This window comes from Phyllobates terribilis, unplaced genomic scaffold (assembly GCF_046119375.1).
Source record: "Phyllobates terribilis strain yellow unplaced genomic scaffold, ASM4611937v1 Scaffold_35__1_contigs__length_13245226, whole genome shotgun sequence".
In the NCBI taxonomy this organism is placed as follows: Eukaryota; Metazoa; Chordata; class Amphibia; order Anura; family Dendrobatidae; genus Phyllobates; species Phyllobates terribilis.
In genome coordinates this window covers 2912332-2935399 of record NW_027362795.1, presented here as the reverse complement: position 1 = coordinate 2935399, position 23068 = coordinate 2912332, and positions in this window count along the sequence as shown.

The window sequence follows — 23068 nt, the reverse complement described above, 5'->3', positions numbered from 1 at the left end:
CGTACGGGATGGTGGTGACCTGTGACCCGGTATCCAGTAGGGCACTCATGGGAATGCCATCCAGTACCACAGGCAAGACTGGACGTCCTCCCACATATCTGTCGCGCCAGTTCGATGGGCCTGGTGATCTTTTTCCTGGGGGTTGGCCCTCTACCCCAGGTTGTGCCCGTTTAAAGAACAGTACCTTTCCATATGTCCAGGTTGATTGCAGCGGCGGCAGATGGGTCGTCCGTCCTCGCTGTATCGGTCACTGGGTCTTCCTCTGGCCGGTGGGGTCCTCCTTGGTCGACGCCACGGGATGTCCTCCGGTCCGGATGCCAGCTGGATCTTCCCTGGGGTGGAAACCTGTAAAGACTGCACAGTTCGGGTTAGCGCAGCAACGCTCTTAGCTAGCTCTTGGACCTGATGGTGTAGGTCTGGAGCCGGGTCATTGTCCAAAGCCTGCGCATCAGCTCCCACAGGCCCTGCTGACAAGGGCGCCGCCTCCTGGTAGTAAGTGGTAGTGGGGCGTCTGTGGGTCACAACGCCACCTGGTGCCGGTTCTCGGAGCACCCGGATGGCTCTGTCCTTGAACTGTGCAAAGTCCAGATGGGGATCCTGTAAGGCCATTGCCCGCAACTGGGTTCGGTGGGCATTGCAATATAAACCCTCTATAAATTGTTCAGTCAACAGCCTGTCCTCGTTTCCCACCCCATCAGGGTCGGTCTGCTTTATGGCCCTCAGGGCCTCTTGTAGGTTTAGTGCATAGTCCCTTATACTCTCATGCGCTCGCTGCTTGCACCCGTAGAATCTAAGCTTAATCTCGGCTGAGGTGCGGGTATCAAAGGTGTCCTTCAGCCGGGTTAGTATCCCTGCGACAGTCTTCCTCCCAGGTGGCCAGGATTTTACTTCCCTTTTGGCTGCCCCGGTTAGTTGGGCCACCAGGATGCTCACTTTTTGCTCTTCTGTGAGGGGGTACACCTGGAAGAGGCTATCCAGCTTTTCTCTAAAGTCATGCAGGGTATGTGACTCCCCTGAATACTGGGGTAGCCAAGCTGCTCCCGGGATATAGGGCATGGTGAAGGGCATAACTGCAGCAGCGGTAGCGCTGGCGGGGGTTGGGGCAGTGAAGCTCTCCTCCGTATCCGACATCTTCCTCCCCCCTAGTGGACCGTGGCCTACCTTGCGATGATCCTCTTCCGTAGGCCGCGGCTCCGCAGTGGATCGTCAGGGTTGAGGACCTTCCGTCGCGCTCCTGTGACGTCGGCGTCTGCTGGGCTCCTTCCAGGACCTTACGCAACGTCCGGACGTGAGGCGGGGCTTCAGTTCTCGCGCGCTTTCGGAGTCCACGCCCCTCTTCTTCCCGCGCGGCGTCCCCAAGATGGCGTCCAACGGCGGGAAAACTCCACGGATGGCGGGAAGAAGGCCGAAGATGGCGCCGGATGGCGGGAAACTTCACCGATGGCGGGAAGAAGGTAGAAGATGGCGCCGGATGGCGGGAAACCTCCACGGATAGCGGGAATCTTCACCACTGGTAAGTTTGAACAGTCTTTGCTTTTCAAGCACGCAGTACCCGGCGGTTGCGGGCACGAAATCCTGCCGACTACGCCAAAGTTGACGCGCCCCTGGGCCTGTGTCGCGCTGCGTTGCGCATGCGGGAGCCTACCCGGAGCCGGATCAGTAGAGGGTTGTAGTCTCGTGGCGGTGACCCGGTCCGTGCCCAGGGAGTCAAACTAGACGGCAGTCTATTAGTAGTAAATAGTTGATGACTACGCCACCCGTTGAGTGCAGCCAGGGAGCTGCTGCTGCAGGGCAGACCGCTGAGGCCGGTGGTAGGATTGTGCAGCGTGATAGTATAACCCCCAACGGGAGGGGTATGGCCTCAGGGCAGCCGACGTGGATGATGGGGGTAGCAGGAACCACTCAGAGACGGTACGGTGTAGTTCAGGGTCTTTACTGGTAACAACGATAGACCCTCCCGGAGTACTTGCTAGCAAACGGGGCCTGGTCAGTCTTTGAGCAGATGGGATCTCCCCTGGCCAGGCGTAGTTATAGGCCTCACAAACTGACTGTACTCTTCTGGCTACCTTGCTAGAAGCTGATGTAAGTAGCCCACGTCCCTGAGTGTACCGTGTGGTGCTCACCCGTATGGCCGGTGACTCGGGGCCTTCTAATGGCTTCCGCTCCACGATGGCGGTGCTGGTCCCACGCGTGTGACCGTGCCTTCGGGCTTCTGGGCCAGAGGACCTGAAATCCCCTGCCTGACGGATTCTGCTGCTGGGTAGAAGTTAGTCCCCACAGCCTCGGACTCCGGGTCCGGTAAAGAATCTTCTTAGTCAGGGCGAGCGCTGCAGCTGCCAGCCCCTGACTCCTTGGAACTCTGCTGTTTCCTATGCTGCTTCTTGTCTCCACTCTCCTTGTCTGACTCACCCTGCCTCAGCCCCGGGTTTATACAGGGGAAGTTCTTCCCCTCCCAAGACTGGGCAGGAGGTGTGGCATGCACAGGATCCCTGACCAAAGGACCTCCCACCTGCTCTCAGACATAATATCTCTATCACTGTGGCAACCAGACCCCTGGGGTGTCACACTGAGAAGCTGTCTAGATACCAGGATTCAGCCACCTTCAGGGTCCTTGAGCTCCTCCAATGCCTCATGCCACATCCAAGCACTGATTTTACAATACATACTGCTTATAGTATTATATATTATTATGCAAATCTGTTAGCCCAGATGAGGCTGGTGTACTTGTCAGCATATGCATAAGGATGGCTGTATAATCCTTTGTGAAACTTTTCCTTTATCACATTAAAATAAGGATAAAACGCTCCTCTTAACATCAGGATTGCACAGCCATCCTGATGTGAATTTTCAGAGTACGTACATCAGCCCCATCTGGTCCGAGATCTGATTAATAGTATTTTTACAGTTTGCTTTGTGAAACCTGGTCATATAACTGCTTGAACGTGTGAGTGCTGTTCTGTAAGAGGACGGACACCGAGACAGCTTGAGATACTGCGGAGGAGCCTTCCAGCAGGTGGTGTAAAGTTTGGAAAGTGGAAGCCCAGCGTAAATGTTTTTGCCAGTCATCTATCTGTGGTGAAGCTGTTCCCCTATTTAAGAGTATTTGTAGTTATGAAGCATGTTGGCGTCTCGGAGACTCTGTGACCAGTAAGCTTGTTGCCTCTTTTCAGTAACATTATCCTAAACTGTCACCAGTATGTGCCTGAATGACTTCTGCCGTCCTTTAGTGGTGACACCAGATACCAGTCTGCCACCAATGTCATTGTATCCTAAAGAAATGTCCTAAAGCATTCCCACCCCATAATCACACTGTGCCTTACAGGCATTTAGTGTTCATAGAGAAGGTCGTCTACTCTGGAGCAATGGACATCATGAAGCTTCACTAGAAGAGCATCTATCCCTTCTGTAGTAAGCCCAATTATTCTATGCATTACAGCTATTTAGTTACACAGCAAATATGTAATTCTACATTGAAAGCTCAGGCCAGAAGTGGCATGCTGGGTCATTTAATAAGGGTCTGTGTTATTGAAGCAAATTGTTTCCATTAAAATTGTACTAAGTATTATTTTTAAGTCAAAGTAAAATGTATAATACAAAAGCGTCAACATGATCTTTATCAAACATTCACTGTGAAAAATAATAATGTGACATAAGAAAAAAATATGAAGAACTTCCAATATACATCTAAGACAAAATGTATAATCTAGAATATAGTGAATAAGCGAATACTATTGAGAAGCGAATATCAAGTATAAGCAAATAATCCTCATTAGGGTTTAGCAAAAAATTACAAAAACATGCTAATATGCCGAGACACTAGCAATGACTAATCTAGAATTCAGCAGAAAGAACAATCTGTGTGCACCAAATATGGAATTAAATTACAAATAACTCCAGTCCATATATTGATAATACAATTTATCACAGGAAAATAGTTATATGTGAAAAAAGTATGTAGTATAGTGTAAAAAATATAACCCACCAATATTATTACTATTGGCAAATAAAATCCTTGTGTCCGGTCTAGGAGGGCTGTATTTCCCTATTTACACTAATAAAAAGCGCGATCATTGCCTTGTCATTTCCTATAGTATTAACACCAGAATGAGTATCCACAGCGGCATCTCAAGTTCAGACTTACACTATTTTTGATGGACTAGAAGCCAAGGGCATGTTCACATGTTGCATTTTTGCCGTATTTTCAAAAGTTATTTCCGCACGTTCTTTGCATGAAAAAACGCAGTGTTTTAATGTACTAGCAAAGTCAATGAGATTTATGGAATCTCATGTACATTCTGCTTATTTTTTCCTTGCAGATTTGAAGAAGTTTCATATCTTCTGCATGTCAATTCTTGAAGCGTTTTTGCACATATTTTAGGCAGCATTTTACCCGCCAACACTCTAGTATTTCTTTTCCTCTACAAATAATAACCGTGTGCACATCCCCTAAATGCTGCAAAACAGCGTCAGAAGGAAAATGGTGGCAAAGAGCGTTCTGCAAAACAGCAAACTCACACATGTGGGTTTTCTAAGAAGCCATTATAGTAACTAGAAATTATTCTTTAGAAACCTATAGTTGTCATTACGTGTAAATATTACTATCGAGATTGCTGCAAAGTATATTCAAGTCTTAACCTGAAAATGTGAAAAAGATCTGGATATTTGAGTCTTTCTATAGGAAAAAAGGCAGCAGAAAAGCTAAAATAAACCTCTATCTGTGAGCTTGGCCTAATACTATGTGATATGATGAGAATAAAATAGAAAAACACCAATATCTGATAACTCATATATATGACTGCTTATGGTCAATTCCTATCACATGACCAGTGAGCACATTGGAATGTTGCCGGTTGGCAGTTGGAGAGTTGCGGTTGGCTTGCATGCGGATGAGGAGGAGCTGCCTTCAGCAAAGCGACATTATGGAGATTAAAGAGGAGGACTTTAGGATGAGAGGGAAGAAAAGGAGAAGAAATGTTTTGGACTCATCGGATGATGAGAAGCCGTCCATCAAGAAGAGCCATAGGAGAGGAGAGAAGAGAAATGGCTCAGAGTTGGAGATCGTCTCTCAGAAGATTGATCACCAAGGCCAGAAAGAAGAACAGGAATGTCATCAGGAGGTCCTAGCTAGAAGAAGTGGAGCCAAGAGGAGAAGACAAATCTTTGGCTCATCACATGAAAGCTCTTCAATCAAGAAAGAAGAAGAAGGGCAGAAGACCACCAAGGGCACAGGTAATACTATACATCAGCTTACCACAGGGAGCACCATGACATGTAGCTTCTCATGCCCACACTTACAGATCAGGGCAATGTTGTCACTTTACACAAGTTACACATCTTTTAAATCTGACAGGTGGAGGATGTGATACATGAGCAAGATCTGAAGCTGGAGGGTTGTAGAACTGTTCCCCAGTCCATTTATATATATGTATATATTCAGTACTTTGTTAAACCCCTACATGATCAGGCCATTTTTCCCCATTCTTGCCAAGGCACATTTTTTTCTTATTTTCATACATATGGTTTAAAAAACTGTAAAAAATTGTAATGTTTGGATATTTAAATATTTTTTTGTGAAACATCGAGTCTAAATTTTACAATATTTTAATATTATTTTATTTTTTTTCTGGTAATATCTGTAGTAAATAAAGGATTTCTGTGCTTGTGTTATTTTTATATATTAGTTACATGGTTTTTTGTTAGGGATGGGGCTTGTAAATGCAATTTGGATAGTCATTGTTTTTTTATTTATTTTTTCCTGTTTTTTTTGCTCTTTATTTCAATGATTTTACACAGGTGTTGTCTTAACTTTTGAAACATTTGATTTTTTTCTTGCTTGAATGGATAAAAAAAATTGCAATATGGTTTCATTAAAATAAAATTGAGTCGTTTGCCTCCTATAGTCTTTGTGTTGCGCTGTCTATTGCTGGCTGCAGAATTAGTTAATGAGGTTGACCATTTTATCTTTACTTTAACAGATGTGTTGGGGACATGATTTTGTGGCATTTACTATGATATACTGTAGGTATGTCAGATTCTCCTCCTGCTCTTGTTACTGCAGCTTTCCTTACAGACTGCCCAGCTCTCTAGTCTATAATATGGCTGCTGGTGGAGGAGCAGTGACCAGACCTGTCCGTCAGTCTACTTCACTATAAAAGCATCTTTCTCATGGGAGGTTCTCAATAGGACAAGGCTGATGGAGTGGTCTGGTTACATGCTCCTCCATCAGTGACCATTGTATGGACTGGAGAGCTGTGCAGTATGTGAGGAAAGCTGAACTAACAAGTGCAGGAGGAGAACCTGCCATACTTATATAATAGTAATTGTTAATAAACCTGTGTCCCAAACACATCTGCTGGTATATTGATCCTAGTTACAGGGGACATTCAACCTACTGCCTATATAGCAGGGTTGACTGGGTCTCCTAGGACCCAGAAGCTCTTGCTCTTTCTCTACACCCCACCCGGCCATCACATGATCTCTGGGTCTGGAGCAGGAAGCGCTATCTGCGCTTACCATACTGAATACACAGCACTTGTTCAGAGCTGTGTACACAGTAATTGAAAAGGCAGAGACGGTAATAAATCCTCTCTACCTTCTCTATAGGGAGTATCCAAAAAGAAAAGAGTCGGTCCCTCTAAATGCTCTTCCATAACTATATAACCCAAAAAGAGAAAAATGGAAACAGGAGCAAATCCAATAAAAGTTACATTTTTATTGCAAAAATGTAAGTAAAATCAGACATAATCAAAAGAGATAAAAAATCCAAGGGAAAGAGGTGACAACAAAGTGCCACGGAACCACAGGAATAAACCAATGTAAGGCAAGAGACAATATATCTACTGTATATATATGTATATATATATATGTATATATACAGTGCTGGCCAAAAGTATTGGCACCTCTGCAATTCTGTCAGATAATACTCAGTTTCTTCCTGAAAATGATTGCAATCACAAATTCTTTGGTATTATTCTCTTCATTTAATTTGCTTGCAAGGAAAAACACAAAAGAGAATGAAGCAAAAATCAAATCATTGATCATTTTACACAAAACTCCAAAAAAGGGCCGGACAAAAGTATTGGCACCCTCAGCCTAATACTTGGTTGCACAACCTTTAGCCAAAATAACTGCGAACAACCGCTTCTGGTAACCATCAATGAGTTTCTTACAATGCTCTGCTGGAATTGTAGACCATTCTTCTTTGGCAAACTGCTCCAGGTCCCTAATATTTGAAGGGTGTCTTCTCCAAACTGCCATTTTGAGATCTCTCCACAGGTGTTCTATGGGATTCAGGTCTGGACTCATTGCTGGCCACCATAGAAGTCTCCAGTGTTTTCTCTCAAACCATTTTATAGTGCTTTTGGAAGTGTGTTTTGGGTCATTGTCCTGCTGGAAGACCCATGACCTCTGAGGGAGACCCAGCTTTCTCACACTGGGCCCTACATTATGCTGCAAAATTTGTTGGTAGTCTTCAGACTTCATAATGCCATGCACACGGTCAAGCAGTCCAGTGCCAGTGGCAGCAAAGCGACCCCAAAACATCAGGGAACCTCCGCCATGTTTGACTGTAGGGACAGTGTTCTTTTCTTTGAATGCCTCTTTTTTTTTCCTGTACACTCTATGTTGATGGTTTTTCCCAAAAAGCTCTACTTTTGTCTCATCTGACCAGAGAACATTCTTCCAAAACGTTTTAGGCTTTCTCAGGTAAGTTTTGGCAAACTCCAGCCTGGCTTTTTTATGTCTCGGGGTAAGAAGCGGGGTCTTCCTGGGTATCCTACCATACAGTCCTTTTTCATTCAGATGTCGACGGATAGTACGGGTTGACACTGTTGCACCCTCGGACTGCAGGGCAGCTTGAACTTGTTTGGATGTTAGTCGAGGTTCTTTATCCACCATCCGCACAATCTTGCGTTGAAATCTCTCGTCAATTTTTCTTTTCCGTCCACATCTAGGGAAGTTAGCCACAGTGCCATGGGTTTTAAACTTCTTGATGACACTATGCACGGAAGACACAGGAACATTCAGGTCTTTGGAGATGGACTTGTAGCCTTGAGATTGCTCATGCTTCCTCACAATTTGGTTTCTCAAGTCCTCAGACAGTTCTTTGGTCTTCTTTCTTTTCTCCATGCTCAATGTGGTACACACAAGGACACAGGACAGAGGTTGAGTCAACTTTAATCCATGTTAACTGGCTGCAAGTGTGATTTAGTTATTGCCAACACCTGTTAGGTGCCACAGGTAAGTTACAGGTGCTGTTAATTACACGAATTAGAGAAGCATCACATGATTTTTCAAAGGGTGCCAATACTTTTGTCCACCCCCTTTTTTAGGTTTGGTGTGGAATTATATACAATTTGGCTTTAGGACAATTCTTTTTGTGTTTTTTTCATTGAAGACAAATTAAATGAACAGAATAATACCAAAGAATTTGTGATTGCAATCATTTTCAGGAAGAAACTGAGTATTATCTGACAGAATTGCAGGGGTGCCAATACTTTTGGCCAGCACTGTATATATATATATATATATATATATATATATATATATATATATATAGGGTGGGCCATTTATATGGATACACCTAAGTGATATCAACTTCCTGTTTGTGGCCCATTAGTATATGGGAGGGGGAAAACTTTTCCAGATGGGTGGTGACCATAGCGGCCATTTAGAAGTCGGCCATTTTGGGTCCAACTTTATTTTTTTCAATGGGAAGAGGGTAATGTGTTCAAAGTGCTGCCCATTGTGTTGGATTGTCAATGCAACCCTCTTCTCCCACTCTTGACACACTGACAGCAATGCCGCAGAAGAAATGCTAGCAGAGGCTTCCAGTATCCATTGTTTCAGTTGCTGCACATCTCGTATCTTTATGGTATGGTGTGGTATATGGAGTACAAAGATAGTGGGGCCATTCTTCATCAATGGAAACCTCAATGCCACTGGATATCTGAAACTGCTACATGTTGATGTGTTGCCCTCTTTATGCACTGAAGATGGCACGTTCCCTGAGTTTTTCCAACAAGATGGTGCACGATCACATTATGGGTGTCAGATCAGAGCATTCCTACATGAACTGTTTCCTGGAAAGTGGATTGGTCGTCGTGGGCTAGTTGAATGGCCACCAAGGTCTCCCGATCTGACTCCCTTAGACTTTTATCTTTGGGGTCATCTGAAGGCAATTGTCTATGCTGTGAAGATATGAGATGTGCAACATCTGAAACAACGGATACTGGAAGCCTGTGCTAGCATTTCTTCTGCGTTGTTGCTATCAGTGTGTCAAGAGTGGGAGAAGAGGGTTGCATTGACAATCCAACACAATGGGCAGCACTTTGAACACATTTTATAAGTGGTCATAAACTTGTAAAAAACTCATGAAAGAATAAAGTTACGTTAAAACCAAGCACACCATTGTTTTTCTTATGAAATTGTCAATAAGTTTGATGTGTCACATGACCCTCTTCCCATTGAAAAAAATAAAGTTAGATTCAAAATGGCCAACTTCAAAATGGCCACCATGGTCACCATCCATCTGGAAACGTTTTCCCCCTCCCATATACTAATGTGCCACAAACAGGAAGTTGATGTCACCAACCATTCCCATTTAATTTAGGTGAATCCATATAAATGGCCCACCCTGTGTATACATTTATGTATATATATATATATATATATATATATACAGTATATATATATATATATATATATATACAGTATATATATATATATATATATATATATATATATATATATATAGAAAGAAAGAATATCAAGAGGCAGCACTCCAAAAATATTATAGAAAAATGGACTTTAATGAGCCCAAAGGCAACGTTTCGGTTCACAGAATCTTTCTCAAGCAGAGTTCAAGTGCATATAGTGCAATATATATAGTTACAAACAGTGATTCCATAATTATAATTAATTGATACAAAACCATGATTACATAAGAAAAGTGCAGTAGTGCATATCACAAAATATTATTCAGTTACATACATAGTGATAAAATTTTAGACAGATATATTATTATCATCAATTACAGTATCCATAACTCTCATAAAGTGATAAGTGCTTTGATTAGTATTTATCAGTGCCAGGTGTACATTATAAATCATAATATATTTGAGGTTGCGACTCACACTGCAGCAATCATGCATGACCACGTTTCTTACTTCCTCCACGCTGTCCTCGGCGTCTCAAAATCCCATCTGCGCATGTCTCCCAGGAAATCCCCATTATCTCGTCACATGATCGGGGCAAACCTGGTCCGCCCGCTTCGTGACGTCACCGGGCATGCGCATTACACTTCTAATGCTACGATCGCCATCTTTTAAATTGGCAAGCCCCACCAAAAGCTTTTCTTCAAATGTAAACAACGTATGTGCTTTAATGATTTCTCTTATCCCCTATTTATAATAAAAGCGCACTATTTCTCATTATTAGGGACAACATTCTGTTAGCAGTTTCCCAATATATTTGCATTGCAATGACAGTATTCAAATAGTGATTCCTGTGTCCATAAGGCTATGTGCCCACGATGCAGAAATGAAGCAGAAAATTTCTGCAGCATTTCTGCATCTCCCTGGCAGAAAAAACGCATGCAGATTGTACATGCAGATTGTGCATGCGTTTTTCCTGCAGAATACATGCGGATCCACATGCGGATTCACATGCGTTTCCGCATGCAGATTGACAAGCGCTTTCCAGGCGATTAGCATCACTTGGAAAGTGCTTGACAACTAGGTCACACTGTATAAATCCATGCAAACAGCATGGATTTATATAGTGTGAACCGTAAAAATTAAAACAAATAAAGCTATACTCACCCCCGAGGCCCCGGTGTGGCTGCAGCGCTGCTTCCTGGCTGGTTCCCGGCTGCCAGCATATCGCGAGACAGAGCGGTGAAGGGCCTGCGGTCACATGACTGTGACGTCACCGCAGGTCCTCAAGCGATGCCGGCATTCAGAGAGAAGACGCCGGACAGGTGAATATAACTTTATTTGTTATTTTATTCTTTTTTTACAGGTACAATGGTACCCAGGTCTGGAGCAGAGTCTCCTCTCCTCCAGAACTGGGTACCATCCTCACATAGAGACGCATAGAATCCGCTTGTACAAATGTACAGTCGCGGTTTCTATGCATTTCAATGCAAGTCAATGGCGGGAGTTCCGCTGCGCTTCCGCAAAATTAAATGACATGCTGCGGATTTTTGTACGCAGCATAAACGCTGCGGAAAAATCCGCAGCATGTGCATAGAACATGCGGAATCCCCTTGGGGACCATGGGGGGCGGATTACCTAGCGTTTAACAAGCGTTTATGCTGCGGAAATTCCGCAGCATAAACGCTTGAAAAACGCTACGTGGGCACTCAGCCTCAATGAACTGAGGGATAATATTTATTACATAACCCAAACACCCTTCCATGGAATTCCCTATTCCTAGGTTCATCCATGGAGTGAGATTAATAGGTCAGAGGAGGAACCCTCAACAGGTCTCCACCTCCTTCCCAATCTCAGGTGTTTAATTGGGAATACATTACAATCCAATTCCCTCCATAAGTAGGAATACCATTTCATAATGTAAAAATATATATCTATAACTTTTTATATATATATATATATATATATACATACAGTTAAGTGTCTATAAAGAAGGAATAATCAACAAGTGTTATTAAGGCATGATTCGTCCCAAGGGAGGCAGAGAAAAATCAATAAATACGTTCAATTGATTCATTAACATACTTACTGCATCCCATGCACAAAGGTTAATGATACATTAAATTAGGGATAAGACATAGAGCAACTGGAAAAGAATGTATCAGAGTCCAGATCACAAGTAAAGCATATAAAGTACGAGTGCACAGCAGGAACTAGTTATACAGTACAAGTTGCTAATATCCAAATAAGGAGAAGAATCATGCCTATGACACAGATGTCACAACATAAGTATATCTTCTAGTGAGAGTAATACACAGTGACACATATAGAAAGTTATGGTCCCACATAAAATGAGAGTACAGCCTAGTTACAACCTGTAGATGGCATGAAAGCAGCCCTGACGCGCGTTTCAAGTCCTGCTTCTCCAGGGGGCGATTGTGTATGGGTGACAGGCAGGGGGTATATATATCCAAAGTATTTTGGCACGTGTAGCGGGGGTACAGCGGCGCTTCCAGTGGCGGAAGCCAGCGCCGGAAGCCAGGGAGTCAGTGTCCAACGCAGCAGGTGCCCGCCTCCCGCTAACACGTCAGTAAGGAGGGCCCGAAGTGCCGCGTCATAGGGACACGTATTCATGGCAACCAGGTGCTTCTTGCCGGCTGGCAGAATGTGCACAATCATCAGGATGCCAAGAGATGCAGACATACTTAGAGGGAGAGAAAGAAATTGCGGAGAACATTACCGGCCCATACCTGGTGTAAGTTAATCATGACTTTCTATGTATATATATATACTAGCTATTGAAGCCGTTCTATGCCCAGGTGGCGAGCATTTTTATTGGTATATGGTCTCCCATGCTGGTATGTGTGGTATGTGCTGCCCCCCTCCTGGTATTTGTGCTGCCCCCATCCTGTCCGCACCATCCTATCCTGGCATGCATGGCACTCCTCATCCCTATCCTGGTATGCATGGCCCCTCATCCGAATCCCGGTATGCGTGGCACCCCTCATCCCCAATCCCGGCATGCGTGGCACCCCTCATTCCCAATCCCGGTATGCGTGGCAACCCTCATCCCCAATCCCGGTATGCGTGGCACCCCTCATCCCCAATCCCGGTATGCGTGACACCCCTCATCCCCAATCCCGGTATGCGTGGCACCCCTCATCCCCAATCCCGGTATGCGTGGCTCCCCTCATCCCCAATCCTGGTATGCGTGATACCCCTCACCCCACAATCCTGGTATATGCATGGTCCCCTCACCCCACAATCCTGATATGTGTGGCCCCCTCATCCATTTCACACTGTACACACATACAAAAAAAAATAAAGAGTTATACTCACCTTTGTTCTCTGTGCTCCAGCGCTGCTGCGTCCTCTTCTGCCGGAGGCCGGGGGAGGAGAGCAGCGCCGGGGCACTGCGCTGTCCGGCGCCATTTTGCTGAAGACACACTGTAAATGTGTCTTCAGTAAAATGGCAAAGGATAGCGCTATGTGCACGCGCCGATCCGACGCCTCACTCCTGCCCCCGGTCTCCGGCCAGAAGAGAGGTGCCGTGGCAACGCTCCTCCCGGTCAGGTAAGTATGCAAGTATGGCGCCGGAGAACGCGGTATGCGTTCAGTGTCTACGCATACCGCGATCTCCGGCGCCATACACCTCCTCTTACCTGTAACGGCTGGATGCATGATTCTGTCTGAAGCCAGACTGTGCGTCGCGCATGCGCAGTCTATCGAGGCTTCAGACAGAGGGATGCATCCCCGGTTATATTATATATATATATATATATATATATATATATATATATATATACAGGGTGGTCCGAAAGTAGGTGGACAGAAAGTGTAATAAGGTTATGAAGGGGGAGATTTATCAAACATGGTGTAAAGTAAAACTGGCTCAGTTGCCCTTAGCAACCTATCAGATTCCACTTTTCATTCCTCACAGACTCTTTGAAAAAAAAAGTCTATTTTCAACAAGTTGGGGCCCCTCCACATTATTCAAGAGTAATCCGCGAGTATCCTGATGAAACATTTCCTAATAAATGGATTGGCTGAAGAGGCCCACTTGATTGGCCGGTACGTTCACCAGACTTGACCCCAATGGATTTTATCTTTTGGGGAGTACTCAAGGACAAAATTTATAGTCGAAAACCAAAAAGTATCAGTGACTTGAAAAATGACATAAGAGATGCACTTCAAGAAATTAATACCCAAAGAGACTTGTGCAAAAAAGTTTGTTGAAGCGCAAGAGGCGACTTCAAAGCTGTGCAAATTGTAATGGAAAACAGTTTGAGCCCCTGCGTTGATAACATTTAAGGGCTTTTGTGTTATTGTTCAGAATAAAATGTAATTGTCAATGTTATGCTTGTGTTAGTAAATATAATTTTATATATAAATCAAAATAAATGTTATTATTTTCTGTCCACCTACTTTTGGACCACTATATATATATATATATATATATATATATATATATATATATATATATATATATAAATACACAAAGATACAAAGATGTAGATAAAAGAGGGAAAATAATATATGAAAACACACAATCAGGAATAGACATCATATTGTGAGAATTATGTACAACATATGTGTATAAAGTATAATGTCCACCAAGTAATACCCAAAGTATCATTATTAAATATAAAGGAGTATATATAGAGAGAGTCATGAGACAATATAATATAATATGTACTCAATATGGTACAGAGAATATGGGAATACCATGAGTATCAACAGAACAAAGTTATAAATTGTGCATAAATGTGCAAAACTAATGGTGGTAAAAAAGAGGGGAGGGAAGGGAAAGGGAAAAGGAAGAAAAAATGAAGATGTGACAAGTGAATGAAAACATGGAAACAATAATAAACAGAGAGTGCACGAATTGTGTGAATATTTTTTATTATTATTTCGTGACCAAGCCCATGTGGTGCAGATGTCGGATGCATCCAATGGCAACCAGAATCACAGCAACGTGAAAAACCACATATGTTACGTGAAAGTGTTACACTAGTGAGTAGTGATGAGCGAGCACGTTCGTTACTCGAGATTTATGAGCATGCTCGGGTGTTTTCCGAGCATCTTCAGTGTACTTGAATATCATGTTTGAGTCACTGTGTGTGCATGATTTGCGACTGTTTGACAGCTTTAACACATGTGAGGAATGCCTGTTTGTTAGGCTTTCCTCACATGTATTAAAGCTGTCAGTCGCAAATCATGCACACACAATAACTCAAACATAACACCTCAGCACGCTGAAGATACTGGGCGAGCACCCGAGCATGCTCGCTGAAAGGGTTAACAAACCACGCTCGCCCATCACTACTAGTGAGACCAATCACAGGTAAAATAAATATAATAAATAACAATAGTATGAAGAGATAGTTAATGTCACAATACAAATGTATGTGTGCCCTTCACATACGAGTGAGCATAGACATGTGTTATATAGTAACATAGCTACTGACATCAGTATAATGGAAAATGTACAATAAAAAAAATCAGAAAATTATAAGCCACAATGGGCAAGAGGAATCGAAAAAATAAAATAAAAAATATACAAGTGATAGGAATACTGACGTGTCAGTGTGACACAGGAAGTGCATCTTAAAGTGCCCTTTTTTGTGCATCCAAAATCACAGATTTAAAGCAACAATAAACAAAGAGTAAAAGCCGATGAATAACAATAGTGAGTAAAATATTTTATAAAAAATGCTTATAGCGGATGGAATCAATTAGTGGCACACCGCACAGGAAATAGACAGGTCCGAAAAAGAGAGAGCAGCAGGGCGGGATGCTGCTGAAAGGTGAGTACATATCCATAAAAAGGGAGACGCGTGGAGCGCTGGCCCGCAAGGACGATCAGGCACCCGGTCCCCGAGGGGGGCAGAAAAAGGGAGGGAGGGAAGGGAGAAGAAGATCCTCCAAGTGAGTGGTGGTCCAGCATCTGTCTCACAGTAGAGTGTACAAAAATACTGGATACCCTGCATGTAAATAAAAAAGTGAGAAGTTATAAACAGCATAAAACATAAGTAAAACCTAAACACAATAGCACATTACAAGAAAGGGACAAAACTGAGGACCTCGTTGAGGCCTTTGGGGCATATGCAATCAATTTTCATAATCCACCAACGGTCTTTCTCCAATCCCCCCCCCCCTAGTCAATTAATATCCTGTCAATACCCCGAATTTGGAGGAGGCTAGCATCACACCCATGTTTTAACTTGAAATGCCTTGGGATAGGCTTCAATACAGTATCGGCAAGAGATTCTGATGCATTCTTAATATCTTGCACGTGCTCCCTCACACGCACTCTCAGTTGGCGAAAAGTAAGACCCACATAGATGAGGCCACATGGACACAAGGCGTGGTTGATTACGCCTTCTGTATTGCAAGATGTATGCTGTGTGATTTGAAACTCCTTATGACCATCACTTGATGGGAAGGATGAACACCGCACCAGATTTACACAGGCCGCACAGTTCTTGCATGGATAGAAGCCCCATCTGGGGCCTTTTGAGCTGAAGGCTTTCTCTGGTCCCGGATCTTTATGGTAACTATGTACCAGCAAGTCCCTCAGGTTCATCGCCCTTCTATAGGTGGTGGAAGGGACTGGTGTAGTACATTTGGAAAGGACTAGGTCTTGCTTCAAAATGGGCCAATATTTCCCCAATGCATTTCTAACATCTATCACAGTAATTGAAAAGCCAGAGATGGTAATAAATCCTCTCTACCTTCTCTATAGGGAGTCCGACTGTGACTGCCGGTAGGCTCGGGGCTGAGGTAACTGCACAATCTGGGGCAGGTGTTATACAATGTAGTGTTGTTTTAGAACAGACCTGCACAACAAACAGCTCATGTACCGCATGCAGCCCACCAAAGTTTTGCTGCAGCCCATGGAGCCGTCCAGGATATGGAGCTCCCATCTTCTTATATTCAAATGTTTCAGACGCAAACATATTTGAACACTGTCATCGGGACTAGGGTAAAACAGCGCTCGTCAGTCCCAGCCTCGACATGCTGCTGCTCGGCACGCTGCTGACGTCATCACACTATTGTCGGCACCCAAACACCTCAGAGGAGAAGAGATGGCACAGCCAATAGTAAGTCAAGGAGCCAAAGATTAAATTAATTATATCATTGTGGATGAGGAAGGAAGGGACTAATGTTACAGTGAGGGCACATAATGAGGGTGACAATTGTCAAAGGGGGCACAATTGTGGTGGGGGGTCCTTTATTCATTTTGGAGAGGGACAGTATGTGGGCATACAGTGGGTACAGAAAGTATTCAGACCCCTTTAAATTTTTCACTCTTTGTTTCATTGCAGCCATTTGGTAAATTCTAAAAAGTTCATTTTTTTTCTCATTAACGTACACTCTGCATCCCATCTTGACTGAAAAAAAACAGAAATGTAGAAATTTTTGCAAATTTATTAAAAAAAAACCCTGAAATATCACATGGTCATAAGAATTCAGACCCTTGGCTCAGTATTGAGTAGAAGCACCCTTTCTATTTCAAGTGTTTATTTCTGTTAATGTTGATGACTATGGCTTACAGCCAATGAAAACACAAAAGTCATTGTCTCAGTAAATTAGAATAATTAACAAAAAACACCTCCAAAGGCTTCCTAAGCATTTAAAAAGTCCCTTAGTCTGTTTCAGTAGGCTCCACAATCATGGGGAAGACTTCTGACTTGACAGATGTCCAGAAGGCAGTCATTGACACACCCCACAAGGTTCCAGAGTTCCAATTTTCATTTGGAAATCAAGGTCCCAGAGTCTGGAGGAAGAGTGGAGAGGCCACAATCCAAGCTGCTTGAGGTCTAGTGTGAAGTTTCCACAATCAGTGATGGTTTGGGGAGTCATGTCATCTGCTGGTGTAGGTCCATTGTGTTTTTTCCAGGCCAAAGTCAGCGCAGCCGTCTACCAGGAAATTTTAGAGCACTTCATGCTTCCCTCTGCTGACAAGCTTTTTGGAGATGGAAATTTCATTCTCCAGCAGGACTTGGCACCTGTCCACACGGCCAAAAGTACCAATACCTGGTTTAAAACCAACAGTATCACTGTGCTTGATTGGCCAGTAAACTCGCCTGACCTTAACCCCATAGAGAATCTATGGGGTATTGTCAAGAGGAAGATGAGAGACACCAGACCCAACAATGCAGACGAGCTGAAGGCTGCTATCAAAGCAACCTGGGCTTCCATAACACCTCAGCAGTGCCACAGGCTGATCGCCTCCATGCCACGCCGCATTGATGCAGTAATTGATGCACGAGGAGCCCTGACCAAGTATTGAGTGCATTTACTGAACATACATTTCAGTAGGACAACATTTCAGATTTTAAAAACATTTTTCAAGCTGTTGTTATAAAGTATTCTAATTTACTGAGATAATGACGCTTGTGTTTTCATTGGCTGTTAGCCATAATCATCTACATTAACAGAAATAAACACTTGAAATAGATCACTCTGCTTGTAATGACTCTATATAATATGTGAGGTTCACTTTTTGTATTGAATAACTGAAATAAATAAACTTTTTGATAATATTCTAATTTAGTGAGATGCATGTGTATGTAGCCTCTATTTCTTTAGTGTGGTAAGTACCATTTTGAGGGTATGTACCATTATTATTCATTGTAGCAAAATGGGAAACAGAAAATTCACTACTGTTGTTGCAGATTCATGGTTTTGCATAGCATTTGCTCTCCTGCACTGATTATGGGGGCAGAAACCTCAGGGTGAAGATCTTTTATCTTGCACCATTTATACTCAAAAAACACATTTCCAACAAATGCATATAAAATTCCCCTCCTTGCTATTTTTTTTTCTTAAAGATTACAAATAGTTTATTAAATAGTAATATGTTGCAATAATCTCATTTATTTTAATGCAGTTATAGTACTTCACATATAACATTTATTTATATTCTCTCATATACAATAAATATCCATACGCTTCAATCATCTGTTTAAGAAAAACAAAATGGAACAAATATTAACCCTTCCATATTATTCCATCATCCCTCCTCCCTTGAATCAAAACAAACCCCACCTGCACCCCCAAACTGAAGGGGAGGATACAAGGAAAACCCTTCACCCCATAACTAGCATTGCTCTACACCTGTCCATTCTTCCCAGATATGCTCATAAACAGTTGTCTGATTTTTATTATCGTAGACCACTTTCTCTTTTTTCGCTTATCAATTAATTTAATTCAGGTTGTTCTTTTACCTTCCATTTCCTCATAACTGCAAACAGAGTTTGAGACAAAATACGTATTAATAAGATCTTATTACTACTTCTTTTAAGACTCAAATATCTACATCTAATAAAGAATTTTTAGGGTCATTTTATAAATGCACTTAAACATTATTTAATACACTATTGAATTACCATACAATATCTTACTATTTGTTTTCTTAAATTCTGTGTCAGTGGCTAATCTAAGGGTTTTTGAGATGTAAATAGAGAGATATTCTCCCTTACAATTGATTATGGAAGATTCATTTATTTAAGGCAGGTTAGTTGGAGGGTGGGTGGATGTCTGGTTGAGGAGTTCTCTAAGAACTCGTTCACACTGCTGTATGACATAGTAGAGTGCTCTCTGATGTTTTATCAGACAGCACTCAGCCCAATATTATACTATGGGGCAGTGCAGATCTGAAATGTTTTTGCTCATGACGATTCGGCATGGGAAAACAATTGCAGCACGCTGAGAGTGGCTCAGCAAATCGGATCACATGCACCCATACAAGTCTATGGGTGCGTGTAAAACCTTGGCCCAGACTTGGATTTCATCCCAGTGCAGTTTGATTTATGCAGACACAGACGATGGAAAAGTTGGAGAAACGAAGTTCTCCATCTTCTCCGCACCTGTAATATGATTGTCTCAAACAAGAGAAACGGATCCCAGTAAACTGACACTCGGCTCAAACTCTGGTCAGAGCTTGAGCCTAGTGTCATTAGCATAAATGATCCAATTCTCTCACATGAGAGAATCAACACTTGTGTGACCCGGCCTAACGTGTAGTTGGGGAGCTAAGAGTGGGAGATGGTTTGAAGGGGTGAAGTGGAAGGTGGAGTGGGGGAGGTATCAGAAGAGGAGGGATATTTTAACTTAATTATTATTTTAATATGGTGAAAGTTATCTAATTTAATGTTAGAAGGGTTTAAGATAAGTTGAAATGGTATTTCTTTGCTTGGATGAGAAGAGATCTGATGTCTCTGATATGTCTTCAAAAGACACATTCAGATAGTGATTCAAGAAAGTAGCTAAAAGTGGGTTGTCAAGTACATGTATATCATGCTGTACATAATATCTACTCACGAGGGTCTTTATCCTTGTTCAAAAGGGTGTAAATATAAGTATGTGACGCGCCCCCTGGGCCATATTCTTTAGGGGAATACCCGGAGCCGGATCAGATGGGGGTTGTAGTCTCCGAGTGGCTGTGACCCGGTCCGTGCCCAGGGTGTCAAGCTCAGTGTGTGGCAGTCCTTACTGATGTTACTAAAGTTCTTTATGTCGACTACGCCACCCGTTGAATTGCGGTCACTACGGCCGCCGCTGCAGCAGGGTCCGCTGAGGCTGATGGTGTTGGTGCAGCTTTAGATAGTATAACCCCCAACGGGAGGGGTATGGCCTCAGGGGGTCAGGTGCAGAGGATGGTGGTTGTGGAAGTGCAGGGATGATGGTAATGAGAGTCAGAGTCGGGTTGTGCAGTTCAAGGTTCTTTACTTACTGCAGATGTTCCGGTCACTCCGGCCTTGAGTGACCACCCGAGCCGTGCTGCGTCCACCAGGTCCTGGACTCGGCCAACCCCCAAGTAGTTCTGGAGCGTGGTTCTGAGCTCCCTTTCTGTCCTGTCCTCGTCTCTGGCCTTCCCCACCAGGGATCCACCTATGTCCGGCTCCCTCGGGCCTCTTGTTGGCGAACCCTTGCCTCTGGGTTCCCTGACCCTATGCGTAGTCTGCCTTCTGGGTGGATATGGTGGGTGGCCGTGGCAGATTCTGCCCACGGCCTCCGGTCTCTGGCTGAGGTATGCTGTAGCCCCCACCAGTTTGGGATCCGGTACCCTGTTGCCAACTCTTCACCCTGTGATTATATTTGGGCTCTCAGAGTTCCTTCTTTCTCCCCCTCTGGGTCTTTCGTTCTCCTCTCTCACTCTTGCTCTGGGGCTGCTCTGCTCCTCTGCTCTCTTCCTCTGACTTCTCTGCAAAGACTGGCTGACTCACCCTGACCTTAGATGGTGCCCACCTTAAATACTCCCTCTATGTGTGAGCTCAGGTGACCAGCACCCAATGAGCTCCTATCTTTACCCAGGCTGCTCCCCCTATCTGCCCCTACACTACTGGGATGTACCACCCCCCTCCCACTCCAGCCAGGAACAGACTCGGTCGTACCTGCACATTTCTAAGTGGGAGTACCGTTGGTCTGTTCCTCGGAAATGGGATGTGTGTAGTGCATGCAGCTTTCTGAGCTCAGTTCCACACTCCATCCTTACCCGGGAGTGGAATATCACACCTCTGGGTTGAGGTGCAATACCCCTGTAGCAGCCGAATCCTCAGGGTGCTACATTCCCCCCTGGTAAATCACAGCACGTCCTCGGGCTGTAAGATAAAAACATCCAAAACATACAATTTTTGCATAAACAACATAATAAAAACATATAAAACATATATATCAGCAATAAAACTTTTTTTTTCATAAATAACATTCTCGTAGACTTCTCTTGCTTCTAGCTCCTCCTCCGGACACTGTGCAACGTGTGCCCGGGAAAAGTGCAACAGTTTCTCTAGAAAAATGGTTTTCCTATAAAACCAGTAGGGGGCGCTTTAGGAAGCGCAACTATATACAAGGGGATATGGCCGCTCTCAGTCCTCGGCCAGGTATTAGGAAAGGAATGACCGCTCTCAGTCCTCGGTCAGTGGGATTAAGGGAAATACGGGTAACAGTTCACACTTGTCCCAACGGGGACTATAATAGCAACAGTTCACTGTGCCCCGACGGGCAACTATATACAGCTTCTACTCTGCTGTACTCAACAACGACGTCCTCCTGCTCTTTCTTTGTGATTAACTTTAGCTTCAGACCCGTCCGGGTCCTCTTGCTCCTCTTCACACCGCAGCTCCTCCTCCGTCAGGCGATGCACATTGAGGGCGTAGGGTCCTTTGGCACACTTGTGCCGGGTGAAGGTGACCTCGTCCCCTACATACAGGTCACGACCTCTGTGTCCCTCCGGTAGGTGGGACTCAACGTCTCTTCTTGTCACGAAGACGTCGCCTGGGGTGCGGTGATCTCGGATGAAGCCCCACCCGTGCTGCATATTAAACTTGATCACAGTCCCGGTGGAAGGGGGACCATGAGCTGCACGGGGACTCCTCCTGGCCCGGCTCTTCTGCTCCGCGCTCTTTATTTGGGCTTGTTGTTCCCGGACCCGCCTCTCTCTCCGCTCCCTCTCAAAGACCTCGAGCTGTTGCCGGCAGCACTCTGCACGCTCCGCTGCAGCTGCCCGGGTCTCCTGAGTGAACCCCATGAGATCTTCTCCGGTGGGGTCCCACTCAAACTGTGCTTCCTCTAGCGGGGGTGAGGTCCTCTTTACGGGCTTTGGAGCCGGGATCAGGGGTTCGTCTAGGGGTCTCTCTTTCCGGAGTCGGGGATGGTGAAACTCCGGTGGCCATATAAAGGTCTGCCCATCCGGGCACGTATGTTGGGCGAACAGATCTTCTCCCAGATGCGGCACTCTTGGTTTTATGGGCGCGGTGGTGGTGGCGCCCGGGTTGCCCAGGCCTTGCGGCCAGGCCTGGGGCACCTGGAAAGTGAAGGGCACCGTAAGGACGGCGGCGCCCTGGGCTACTTGGCCCTGCGACCAGGCCGGTGGCTCCGCGGAGGTAGGGGGCGCTGTTGGTATTGCGGCGCCCGGGGGTACTAGGCCTTGCGACCAGGCTGGTGGTACTTCCTGCTTGGTCACGCTCGGGGTCGAGGCGTGTGACGTCACAGGGGTCGCGGCTGCGGCTTCCGGTTGAGGTCTAGTCTGTGGCGGTGACGTTGCGGTTACGGGCACGGCAGGGGGTACTTCGGGCTCTGCGACGGGGAGCTGGGGCAGGTACGCGGTTTCCCGGTTTGGGGTAGAGACGTCCCCTTTACCTGCCTCCTTTCGTTCGGCTCCCTTCTCGGCGCCGTCTCCGGCCTTCAGTCCTCCTGCGCCATCCTCAGAGGCGGTCTGTCTCCTCGTCTCGGGTGGCGTGCTCCGCTGACGGGTTCTTGTCTGCTGGACCATCTCACGGCTCCACTCCGCCAACGTCTCTCGCTGCACCCGGGCCATCCTCCGTGCGAGGCCCTCCAGCGCAGTCTGTGCACACTCCCGATCTCGGGGGAGCTGTGCCAAGACCTCCACTAAGCCTAGTGGGGTCGTT